Consider the following 12,064-nt stretch of genomic DNA (forward strand, 5'->3'; position numbering starts at 1 on the left):
TTGTTTTTGGATTTTGGTGTTTGACTAGTGCTTGCAATATTTTGCATTAGTTTTGTGAGAGTCTGAGTTTAGGAGGACGAGCTGCAAGACTTTGTCAGCCACAGTACGTGTGAGTGTGACGTCATTGGAGCCGCGCTGGGATAGGTCGGTTAGTAAGAAGGGTCGCGTACGGATTGGCAACCCTTCTTGTGGGTGAAAGGAATCTTAGGAGTAAAAGTAATTTCCTGATTTGATTTTGAATAAATAAAAGTAGAAAAGATGACGTTTTTCAAGGCATTGAAGAGTGCCCTAAGGGGAGATACATACATTAGAGCGAGTGTAGGAGAGCCTACCCCGCCAGAGTATAAACCAGCTTACATTGTAATGGAGGAGCAAGGTGGCGCAATAGTGCAAGTTAACAGATGGGAGCTTAGCATTCCCTGAGAATGGGATGTTCAATTTGAGAATTTTGGAGCAATTGCGGATGGCGCTATATGAATCAAATCCCCTTACGAGACCAGCACAGTTTGAGGCATTAGCAGTTTGGGAGCTGGTAGCTAGGCAGCAACAGCAAATGACATTTGAGAAGAGGATAAGAAAGGTAGAAAATACTTTAGCGGAGGCTAAATGGGATTGGGAGCAGAAAAGATGGAGATCAGAGCCTTTGCAGGGAGTTGAATTGTTCCCTGCCATTACACAGGAGGATGAGATGGAAGGAAAGAAAGCGACTAAAAAAACTAATGAGAGTCCATCCGAGAGTAAGGGAGCTAAAAGGTCTTCCATAGTGGAGGACGAATCGGGTGCTGAGGATCTTGTTACGCAGATATTGAGAGATTGACCACCACCGTATGCGGTGCATGAGGGTGGTCCAAGTACTCTTGCTGATCCAACAGCCCCGGCACAGGCGATGGGGACAGTGAGTCTGGTACAGGTAAATGCTAGCCAGATACAGGGTGTGGTGCAAGGTAGTCCTAATGTACTGACTACCCCAGTAGTTCAGGCACAGATGCAGATGCATCTGCCACCCATACAAAGAATTTATCCTGATGTGCCTATTCTAGAGACAACTTCGAACTTAGTGGTGCCTATGGATCAAGTGGTTCCGAGACCACTGTTGGTCCAGACTCCGATTTTGTTGCCCCAGGTATGGCCGCAGGGAATGCCGAGATTTACGCCAATGACAGGGACACAGGCAGACTTGACACGGGTAATGAATCAGAGTATGGGAGTTACTCTCCCACAGTGTACAGGTGCCAGAGCAGCCCAGGAGGCAATATCGCTGCTGATTACTGTTTGCCCAGCGGTACCATTATTTGTGCAAAAGAAAACAATTATAGGTGAACAGGGAACAATGTCTCAGAGTCTAATGAGGAGGGGACCAAATGAGTATGTTCAGGTAGTCTCTTCTGTGGGTGAGACTTTTGATGGATCGAGATCATTGTTAGATCTCAGTCAACTTGTTGCACTTCCTGATGCTGTGAATGGACCTAGTGCAGGTCAGAGTTTGAAGCTATTGACACTGCAGACACCAAATACAGTAGTGCAGCAGGTGCCACCGGTGCACACAAGTAACATTTCATTACAAGGACTGACAGCTCAGCAGTTGACTGAATGGTTAGACAAGCTGAATACCCCATAGAATACTTCTAAGGGTGAGGAGCAAATCAGTTGTGTCAGATTGAGCATGGAAGCAGGTGAACTAGTTGGGGGAACAATGGGGGTGAATAGATTAGAGTCCTACACAGAGGCAGAGTTGAGATACTTATGCCCGAGAATCACAAGAGAGGTGGTCAAGGTACACCAGAGATTGGCAGGTGTGGCAGAGAAGCATGTCATAAAAATCGAGGAAACAAAGCATTTGAAGAGAAGTTACATATTAGATTTTGAGGCAAAGGATTTTGAACACGTGAGGTCAGCCGGAATGAAGGCGCACCTTAAAGAATTATTGCAGAATGGGAAAAGAGATTCTCTAGAAGTGACCAAAATTGTACAACGGGACAAGGATCCGGTAAAGATTTTACCAATGAGAGAAATCCCAGGGGGAAATTTTGTTCATGTCCCTTGGAGTAGGGGTGATATTCTATCATTTACGAATGATTATCCAAAATTGAGGGAGAAGCCAGTAGAGTGGTATCAGCAGACAGACAGGTTTGTGAAGCTCACAAAGTGTTCGTGGGAAGACTTGAACATCTTACTGGAAATAGTGGTTCCAGCTGACTTGTGGATTGAGTGTAAGAGAGCCGTAGATTGGCCAAACAGTGAACCAGAGAGAGATAAGAGTACAGGTGCACCATCTCCTGAGGTAATGAAGCATTACTATAAGGTAATCAAGTTTCTGAAGACAAGGATCGATAGGACCGTGCAGGAAGTAAAGGAGTCGATACATGCGTATCATAAGAGATCGTTAAAGGCTTTCAAGGAGTACAGTGGCAAAGAAGCAATTAAGCTGATAGAAATGCTGCATTTTGTGTTCAGATTTGTGCAAAGGCCTGAGATAGGTCACATGATTAAGAGTCATTTGATTTGCTGGCAAGCAAAGCCGATTGATGAGGTGTTGCAGTATGCAAAATACTGTAGTGATGAGATTGAGTTGAAGCAGAAAAAGTTGAAAGAGAAGGCAATGGTGATGCAGATTAAGGCAGCTCAAACAGGAGTCCAAGGAAATTTTGTGCAGCAGATACCATAACAGCAGGGAAATGTCATGTTTCAGCCTCAGATGAGAGGTAGGGATCGTGGAGTCAATCTGAATCATGGTCTGGACTTGAATACTCTAGTGGTTCAGAATGATGTACAGGGGATAAAGAAGCTGTTGCTGTGTCACTGGAAGCGAGAGTGTCCGATGATGGTGCAAGAGGGTGTTGTTCAGCAAGGTAACTATGTCAACACATTTCAGAATGTGAGAGGTCCGAGATTAAGGGGTTCAAATCCAATTTTCAGAATAATGCAAATCAAATGCAAAATGTCCAGCCCATGCAGCAGGGGCAAATGCCCTGCGCACAAGTGCCACAGTTGCAGCCAATGCAGCATCAGGTTCCTATGGTACCTAGACAGCAAATGCAGATACCCCAAACCCCGATGGAGCAGCAACAGATGATGCTTTCTCAACAGGTCACAGGTCAGAGACGAGACAGAAATAGTAACGCAGTGCACCAATTCCCGTTACACACTGAGAATGAAATAAATGGTGAATGGATGAGTGACAATTCGGATGAGGAGTCATGTGTGCTTGCGACTTCTTTCGAGGTAGATCAGAGGGGACCCTGTATTAGAGGAATGGCGATGGGTCCCAGAGTTTCATTCTTGGGGGACACAGGAGCTACACTCTCTACCGTAAGAAGAGCAGATGTCCCAAATCTGCCCCTTTCAGGAAGAACAGTTCAGGTTGTAGGGGTAGCGAATCAGTATTTGACAAACCCGATTACAGATCCAGTGCAAGTTGAGATTGGCAATTTTCAAGGACTGCATAAGTTTGTGATCTGCGATTTAAGTCTGGTATCCCTAGTGGGAAGGGACTTGTTGTGTAAAACAAAGTGTTTGATTACTTGCTCGAATGATGGAATTGAGATCCAGACAAATAGTGATGATGGGGAAGACCCAGCCCCAGAAACTGAGTGTGAAACTACAAATGAGGAGTACCCCTTGATTGAGTTTTTCCCGATGTTCACAGTAAGAGAGCTGCATTACGATTTGCAGGGAACAGTGCAAGAGAACGTATGGGATTTGACAGGGAAAGAAGTGGGTTTGATCAAGGGAATGGAGCTAATTAAGGTCACTTTGAAGCCGAATGCAGTTTTCCTTCAGCTTCTACAGTACAGCATGCCACAAGATGTCCTGATGAAAGTGGCTCAGATAATTGCAGATGTTGTGAAGTAGGGAGTCCTAAAAGAGGTGTTGAGCAGCCCATGTAATTCACCAATAATGGGTTTGAAGAAGCCATGTGGGAAGGTCTGAATTGTTCAGGATCTGAGAAAAATAAATGATATTGTGGTCAAGTGTTGTCCTGTAGTGCCTAACCCAGCTGTAATAATGTTCCAAATTCCGTGTGATGCAGAATGTTTCACAGTGGTTGATTTGTCACAAGCGCTCTTTTCTGTGCCCCTTCATGAGGATAGTCAATTTCTCTTTAGTTTCAAATTCTTAGATCAAGTCTACTACTCGTGTAGACTTCCTCAAGGGTACACAGAGTCGCCTTGCTTGTTTAACCAGATCTTGAAAAAGAATTTGGAGGCGTTAGAATTGCTTTTCCTATTGACTCTGGTACAGTACATTGATGACTTATTGATTGCATCCAAGACAAGGGACAAGTGTAAGTATGACTCGATTGCCCTGTTGAACCATTTGGGAAAGTATGGTCATAAAGTGTCACCACTGAAATTGCAGTACTGCCAGAAGGTAGTGAAGCATTTGGGTCACCAAATTGAGAAAGGGTTGAGGAAAATATCCAGAGAAAGGATCACAATATTATTGCAGATAAGTCCCCCGACCACACAGAGAGATGTCAGGATGTTCCTGGGTGTGGTGGGCTATTGTCGCCAATGGATCCAGCATTTTTCAGATATTTCAAAACCATTGCAGAAGCTGATTCATAAGGATGTCACTGATCCCATAGTGCTAGACCAGGATGAGATAAAAGCATTCACTGAGTTGAGAGAGAGTTTGTGCAGAGCTCCAGCGTTGGGTATGCCTGACTACACAAAATGTTTTGTCATGAGCGTGTTGCATGTTCATTGTCTGTCTTGACTCAGGTCCATGGAGGTGCTCATCGCCCAGTAGCATATTTTTCAGCTACCTTGGACCCAATTGCAGCAGCCTCACCAGGTTGTTTACATGCAATTGCCACAGTTGGTCAGAGTCTTTCAGTGTGAAGGAGTAGTGATGGGTTATCCCCTGACTGTAATGGTCCCTCACTCGATTGAGATTTTGTGGACCAGGACGAAAACCCAATACTTGACTGGTGCTAGGTTGACTAGGTATGAGACGAGTATTTTGGGTGCACCAAACGTGACACTGAAAAGATGTATAATGCTGAACCCGGCAACTTTATTTCCAAGTGATACTACTGAAATTGAAAAGGAGGAAGATGTGGAACATGGTTGTCTCAAAGTAATTGAATTATGCACAAAACTGAGACCTGACATTAGAGATACTCAATTGGAAGAAAATGACCAAATTGTTTTTGGTGATGGTTCTTGTCTGAGAGACAACACAGGGACATTAAGAGCAGGATATGCTGTGTGCACAATTACAGGTACCTTAGAAGCTTCCTGGCTTCGAGGAGTGTATTCTGCTCAAGTAGCGGAATTGATCGCTCTTACTATAGCATGCCATGTTTCTGCTCGATTGAGAGTCACTATCTGTACGGATAGTCATTACGGATTCGGAATAGTTCATGATTCTGGTCAATTGTGGTTGCAGAGAGGTTTTCTGACCTCTACTGGATCACCAGTGAGGAATGGTGAGAGAAGAAGTTGTTATATGAGTTACAACTGCCTGAAGAAATTGCCGTGGTGAAATGCAGTGCACATCTAAAGTTGCAGGACTATTGCCCTCATTATGACATTGGCGGTAAGTCCCACTTACCGTCATGCTGACTGCCGCCAACATACCACCGGTGCGGCGGATTACCGTTACCCATATTATGACACACACATAGCAATCTGTCACTATACAGCCACACATACAAGTCCGCCAGCCCAAAGGTCAGTGATAAACTGGCGGTACCAAAACCCACACCGTTATGCCAACAAAACTACACATTATGACCCACGAATCACCACAGCGAACATTCAATGGCGCTAAACCATTGGTGGTACATACCGCCGTGCTCAAAATACACATACTCAAACAAAACAACATTACATTGGACAATTCAAACTACACACACCTGACACACATGCACACACCACACCCACAAACCCACACCACTATAAAACACACACACACCACCCAGAACCCTTCATGACAAAAAAAATTGCCAACTGAGAGACATAGACCAAGAGCACCCACAGAACCAGAGCCACATACCACCATCACCAATACACCATCCACGCATATTACAGCACACACCCCAACACATCACCCCACACACCCTCACACACATCACTCACAGTACACCCATGGCACCACTAAGACACCCCAGGTTCTCAGAGGAGGAGCTAAGGGTCATGGTGGAGGAAATCATCTGGGTAAAGCCACAGCTATTCGGATCACAGGTGCAACAGACATCCATCGCAAGGAAGATGGAGCTATGGCGGAGAATCGTGGACAGGGTCAACGCCATGGGACAGCACCCCAGAACAAGGGATGACATCAGGAAGAGTTGGAACGACCTACAGGGGAAAGTACATTCCGTAGTAGCAAGACCCCAAATAGCAGTACAGAGGACTGGCAGTGGACACCCACCTCCTCCCCCACAACTAACAACATGAAAAGAGCAAGTCTTGGCAATCATGCATCCTGAGGGCCTGGCAGAAGTAGCAGGAGGACTGGACTCTGGTTAGTCAAATCTTTATTACTAACACCCCCGCTACCTGCATGCTATCACAAACCCGTACCCTCACCCATCACTCCACCACCTCACATACACCCCATCATCACAACCCACCCATCCCAATACCAAGCCCTGCATGTAACACCAATGCACGGACCCCCATCACAGACCTGCATGGACACCCATCACTAAAGCATGCACACAAGAGACAATCACCTAGCCCACCAAATGACTACTAACACAAGTCAAAGCTGCCAGGGCAATCACAACCATAGAGGGCAACACACAAGATGTCACACGCAGAATCAATAACACTGCATCTACATCCCCACAGGTCCCCACCCAACATCATCAGAGAGAAGGTGCCAGCAACATCCAGTCCCCCCACAGAAGAGGCCCACAGTAATGACAGGAGCTCTGGACGCTTGGATCTGGATTACCAACCTGGCCAATAAGGTACCTACGGACACTCAGTTACCCAGCCACAGTCCCATACCACCACGGAGGCTCCCCCCTCAGGAAACACCAGCACAGCACCCACCCAGCGGGCCCATACCTCTGTCCCCTGGACACGTCAATCAGCAGTGTGTCCACCACTACAGGGACCTCAGGACACCCCACAATCACAGGACCATCAGGGACCTGGGGTCAGGTGGCACACGGTTCAGGGGACAGAGGCACAGGACAACAGGGAAGCTGGGAGGATTGCTGTGTGACAAGGTGAGGACAGGCCCAGGGAACCGACTCTCCAGAAGGCACCTGCAGGGATCCTGGGAGCATACCGCCATTCCCAGGATACGCTGGGCCAGATCCTTTGACAAGTTGCAGGAGAACATGCGGCTGCAGGAGGGACAGTACCTGGGGATCAGGGAGGGCCTGAAGGACATTAACACCACCCTGATCACCATTGCAGTGGTGCTGGCAGACATGGCCAACACCATGAGGGAGGCAGTGGCACACCACCGGGCCCCTGACACCAGCCACACTGATGAACAGCCCTCCACCTCTGCTGCCGCTAGTGGACAGGAGATCCCGCCACAGGAACAACAGGCCACTAGTACCCCTCCCCTGCAGAAGGAGAACCACCCCGCAAACAGGCCCTGCGATCCAGGCAGAAGCCAGAGAATACTGCCAAGACCCCTGCTAGGAAATAGGAATCTCCTGATTGTCACCCTTGTGTCCCACTCTGTCACCTTCTCCACCTTCAACTGCCATTGCTCCACTTCCTATGCCCCCATGGACAATGCACCTGTGATACAAATAGACTGGACTTTATCCTGGACTTTCCTCCATCATCACCCCAGCCCATTGCGCATACCCCTCTACTTATTTGCTCTTAAATAAACACCATTTGAAAAAATACAAGTATGGAATCTGTCAAATGATTGAACTATGCATTCGTTTAACAAGCTTTAAACACTGCAATACAACTGTAAATGAATGTATACATAGGAATGACCTGTAGTAGGCTGCAGTCAATACAACAGGAGCCAGAGTGGGGCACAGATATCTGAAAATAGAGATGCCAAAGGGTACAGTAAGTGGCCATACAATTGGGAGAATCTGCCTGCCATGTACAATGTCAAACACAAAACTGTCAATGTAAAGTGAAGTTACAGTGTCTTACTTGTGTGTTCCTGGAAGTACTGTCATATTATTGCTGTTCTGTTGTCCTCATCCCCATCCTCTGCCTCCTCATATTCACTATCCACAGGGTCCACTGCTGCCACACGCCCATCTCCAGCCTCATCCTCCTGCAGAAAAGGCACCTGGTGGCTCACTGCAAGGTTATGCAACATGCAGCATGCCGCGATGATCTGGCAGACCTTCTTTGTTGAGTAGCACAGGGATCCACCAGTTAGACGGAGGCAACGAAACCTGGCCTTCAGGAGGCCAAAGGTCCTCTTGATAATCCTTCTTGTCCGCCCATGTGCCTCATTGTAACGTTCCTCTGCCCTTGTCCTGGCATTCCTCACTGGGGTCAGTAGCCATGAGAGGTTGGGGTAAACAGAGTCACCTGCAATTATCGAGGGACACCTGTTAGACACACACTAATCCTTAGGGCCCACATCATACTCATACACCAACATCTACTGGGTGGGAACCAGGAAGGACTCACCTATCAGCCACACCTGGTGCCTCTGGGGTTGAGCCATCACATTTGGGATGCTGCTATTGCGCAGGATAAAGGCATCATGCACAGACCCAGGATACTTTGCATTGACATGGGAGATGTACTGGTTGCCAGGCACACTATATGCACATTCATGGAGTGTAAGCTATTTTGATTTCTGAACACCTGCTCGTTTCTCCAGGGAGGGGACAAATGCATTAAGTGTACCATCAATAGCCCCAATTATGTTAGGGATATGTCACAATAACTGATTCTATTCATTATTGATTTGACTAAAGATTATTGATTATTGTGTATTGATTATTGTTTTGTTCTGGAGCTATGGTAAGAACATCTTAAACAAGTCAAAAGGTTCATCGACCTATACGCGTTCCCTTGTAAGTTTACTTATTAAGGACCGACATGGTAACACTTCTCTTTTCATTTCACGGTTATAACTCATCTGCTCCATACTCGATAAAGTTTCACACATATGGCCTTAAAATGTCACAATTAGGCACACCTGTTAACTTTATGGGTCACACATAAATAAACTGAAAACGTGGCAGCGATTTAACGCGTTTGACCTTTTGCCCCAGGCCCACTCTGTGAATAGATGGTGTTTGTTTTGTTAGACAGCTCAAACGACTCTTCCCAGCTCTTAAAAATACAAAACAAACGGAGTAGCACATTGCTATATAAAGTAGGCAAAGTCTGTCAATTCTTCAAGCTCTCTACCACTTAAGGTGTTTATTTAAATACTGTCCAAACAAGACAGACTGAAACAAAGTTTTCGATTCCCGCTATTGTCAACTGCACTGTACAAACATGTCATCCGCCTACGAAAGAAAAAATGAAGAAACTGCTCACATCCATAGCATGGCGCCCACAGCTGGCCGCGGTGTATACACAGTTAGCAGTCCAGCTATGTGTTTCGTTTAAACTCTGGCTAATGTGAATAGAAATCGTGGGATTCCTAAAGAGAGTGTGCCAGTCACGAAGTACGTGAGCAGAGTGCAAGTGAAGCAAACCGGAGAAGCAGTCAGTATACCTGAAAACCATCAAGGTTTTACTTAGCGCTGTTTAGTCGGCTAGGTCGCCTCTGTTAGTATAGGAGGGGGCGAAAATAGGAAGACGGAGTGAAATTTGCCTTCGTTCAGAAAAGGAGGCAGCGACTGCCTTTCCTGTGTTTATTGCTTTCGGATTGTGCAGTTCTAGCAAGGTGAGTAGAGTGTGTTGGGGAAGGTGGATGCAGTGCCCTTTCTGTAATAAATGTGCACTTATGTGCATAGGTGTAATTTTTGTGATTGTGTTACGTCATTGATTTGTCATTTTTACACGTTAACATAGTTTTGGCAAAAGTTTTACCTCATTAGTACCATTTTAACTCCCAAACACAGCAATAAGTAGCTGATCTGTCAACCTTTGTAAATGGCCTTTCACTGCGCGGAAACACGTGCTAACTCAGTTCTGTAATACTTCTCTGATAGAGGAAAGGAAGTTCAGTAATACTCTGAAGGGTGAAAGGCCGAGTAGGTGCTGGCTGAATTCTAACCTATTACCTTTGAGGTGTAATCTAGAGATTTTAGGGATTTGTTTAAAAACAATGTAAGAACCTTGTTATAGTCCACTGCTTATAAATACAAAACAAAGTCTCAATCTCAACTCACTAAAGGTCTGTATTACTATAGCAGTCCACTGCGCTTATCAGCAGTTTGAGCTAAATGGTCAGTGCAAAAAGTCTGTTACAAAATTGCAAACCCTTACATACATGGTATCACTAGCAAATGTCCATGTCTTTGACTCTCCGTTATAGCACAGAAACACTAGTGGCTAAATTAAAGGTCAAAGCACTCCTCAAAGTTAATGTAAATTAAAATTATTTTACATGTAATAGTGTATACCACATGAAATAAAACAATTACAGTATTTTCAGTTTTTTTGTTACCTATCTCATGATTACTTTCTACTTAAATTAAACAATAACCAGTACTTGTTAATGATGTTTGAAGGAATATAATTCCAAAGAGTTGGATCATGATCGGGCTTCTCAGTGGGGTCTTAATCATAGGAAGCTATGTAACTCCATTATTGTGCCACGTAGGTATCTGTTATTTATTATAGGAAGTTTGTAAAATGACTAGTACACAGGTGCTCAGACATTGCTCTTAATATAGTAATGTTACAAATTCCAATAAAAGTGACAGTACACCAACAGAATTGCTTTAAATCTTTGATGTGTATAATACAATGTTATGCCTCCTAAGGGGATTTGCCCCATGTTTAGAATGTAGTTGATCATTTAAGGTCTTCTCTACACCTTATTAACATCCAGTAATTTAGCTTTTCAAGTTGGGATAAAATCAAATTGTCTATATTAAGGTTAAGCAATGAGACTAGAAGACAATTATGGACGTGCTGGTGTTATCACTTAGATAATCTGCATAATAATGGTGTCCAGATTCCGGAGTCGGGATGGTGTTGACTTCAAGAATAAATGAAGCAGTGTGTCGCTAAGTGTAAGGTATAAACAGCATTGCAATAATACAGTTATTAAGACGAAAGGACTGACTCAAAAAGGGAGTTTGAGATCAACGGATTAGAGAAAACCATGAAGGGTTATTCAAATATTAAGGTACCATTGAAAGGCAAAAATATAGCTCACTTCAATAAATCAATCATAAGACACAACATCAATTGCCCTCAACGCCTTCACTAATAGAAATAGATGTAATAATGAGCAAAATCACAAAAATACCCTAAGTCCAAAGTATGCAGCAAAATTACAGAACTTTGGACAGCATCCGGAACCCTGATGGAGACCAAAAATGTTGGCGCATCCCCAAATCCAGGGGTATTCAATAATGAACTTCACCATAAAAAGCCATGAAGAGTTGCACAGTCAGCATTGGGTGAGCAAGTGTATCTTTTCATTAACAAATCCCAATTTAGAATGATAAAACGTCATATAAGCTCCCTGTGTTAGCACTAGCCCACTACATGAATATGGATTCACCCCTTATGGCCTAATGTTATTGGAGGTAACTGAACAAATGTGTTACAATAAACAGTGGAATGTCTCATAGATGTGTCTATAGCTTGAAAGCAGGAAGAATCTTGAATGTTGCAAAGGCTTCTCTGGGGTTCTTTGAGAACAGCACTTCATTACAATATAAACAGTGCACATTTTTGCTGCGAGTGGTGTCAAATGAGAGAGTATAAACACAGGATGATTATTATGAGACAGTAGCAAACATCTTTTTCAAGATGGAGTCAAAGCCCAGTTTAGGCCTAGTTATCATAGGCCAGAAAGATATATTTATAAACATTGCAGTGCTTTCGTTTGAATTGCAATTAATTCATATTAATATGGACATATTGATTATAGCTCCAACAGTCATTTGTGCATGTCACTTTAATTAAAAGAAACATCACTAAGACAAGTTTACCAGTTAGGTTCTTCATGGATTGGATCCTTTTAT

The 12,064-nt window shown here is 44.4% G+C and overlaps 1 protein-coding gene across 1 annotated transcript in view; it reads left to right on the plus strand.

The window, feature by feature from the left end:
• The first annotated feature begins 9,538 nt into the window (after nucleotides 1-9,538).
• Nucleotides 9,539-12,064, plus strand: part of CMBL (carboxymethylenebutenolidase homolog) — a 707,337-nt gene continuing 704,811 nt past the window's right edge. The window contains exon 1 of the mRNA XM_069219697.1: nucleotides 9,539-9,804. The gene's annotated coding sequence lies outside the window, so the exon portion shown is untranslated. The remainder of the gene's footprint in view (nucleotides 9,805-12,064) is intronic.

Source organism: Pleurodeles waltl, chromosome 2_2 (assembly GCF_031143425.1).
Source record: "Pleurodeles waltl isolate 20211129_DDA chromosome 2_2, aPleWal1.hap1.20221129, whole genome shotgun sequence".
NCBI classification, from domain to species: domain Eukaryota; kingdom Metazoa; phylum Chordata; class Amphibia; order Caudata; family Salamandridae; genus Pleurodeles; species Pleurodeles waltl.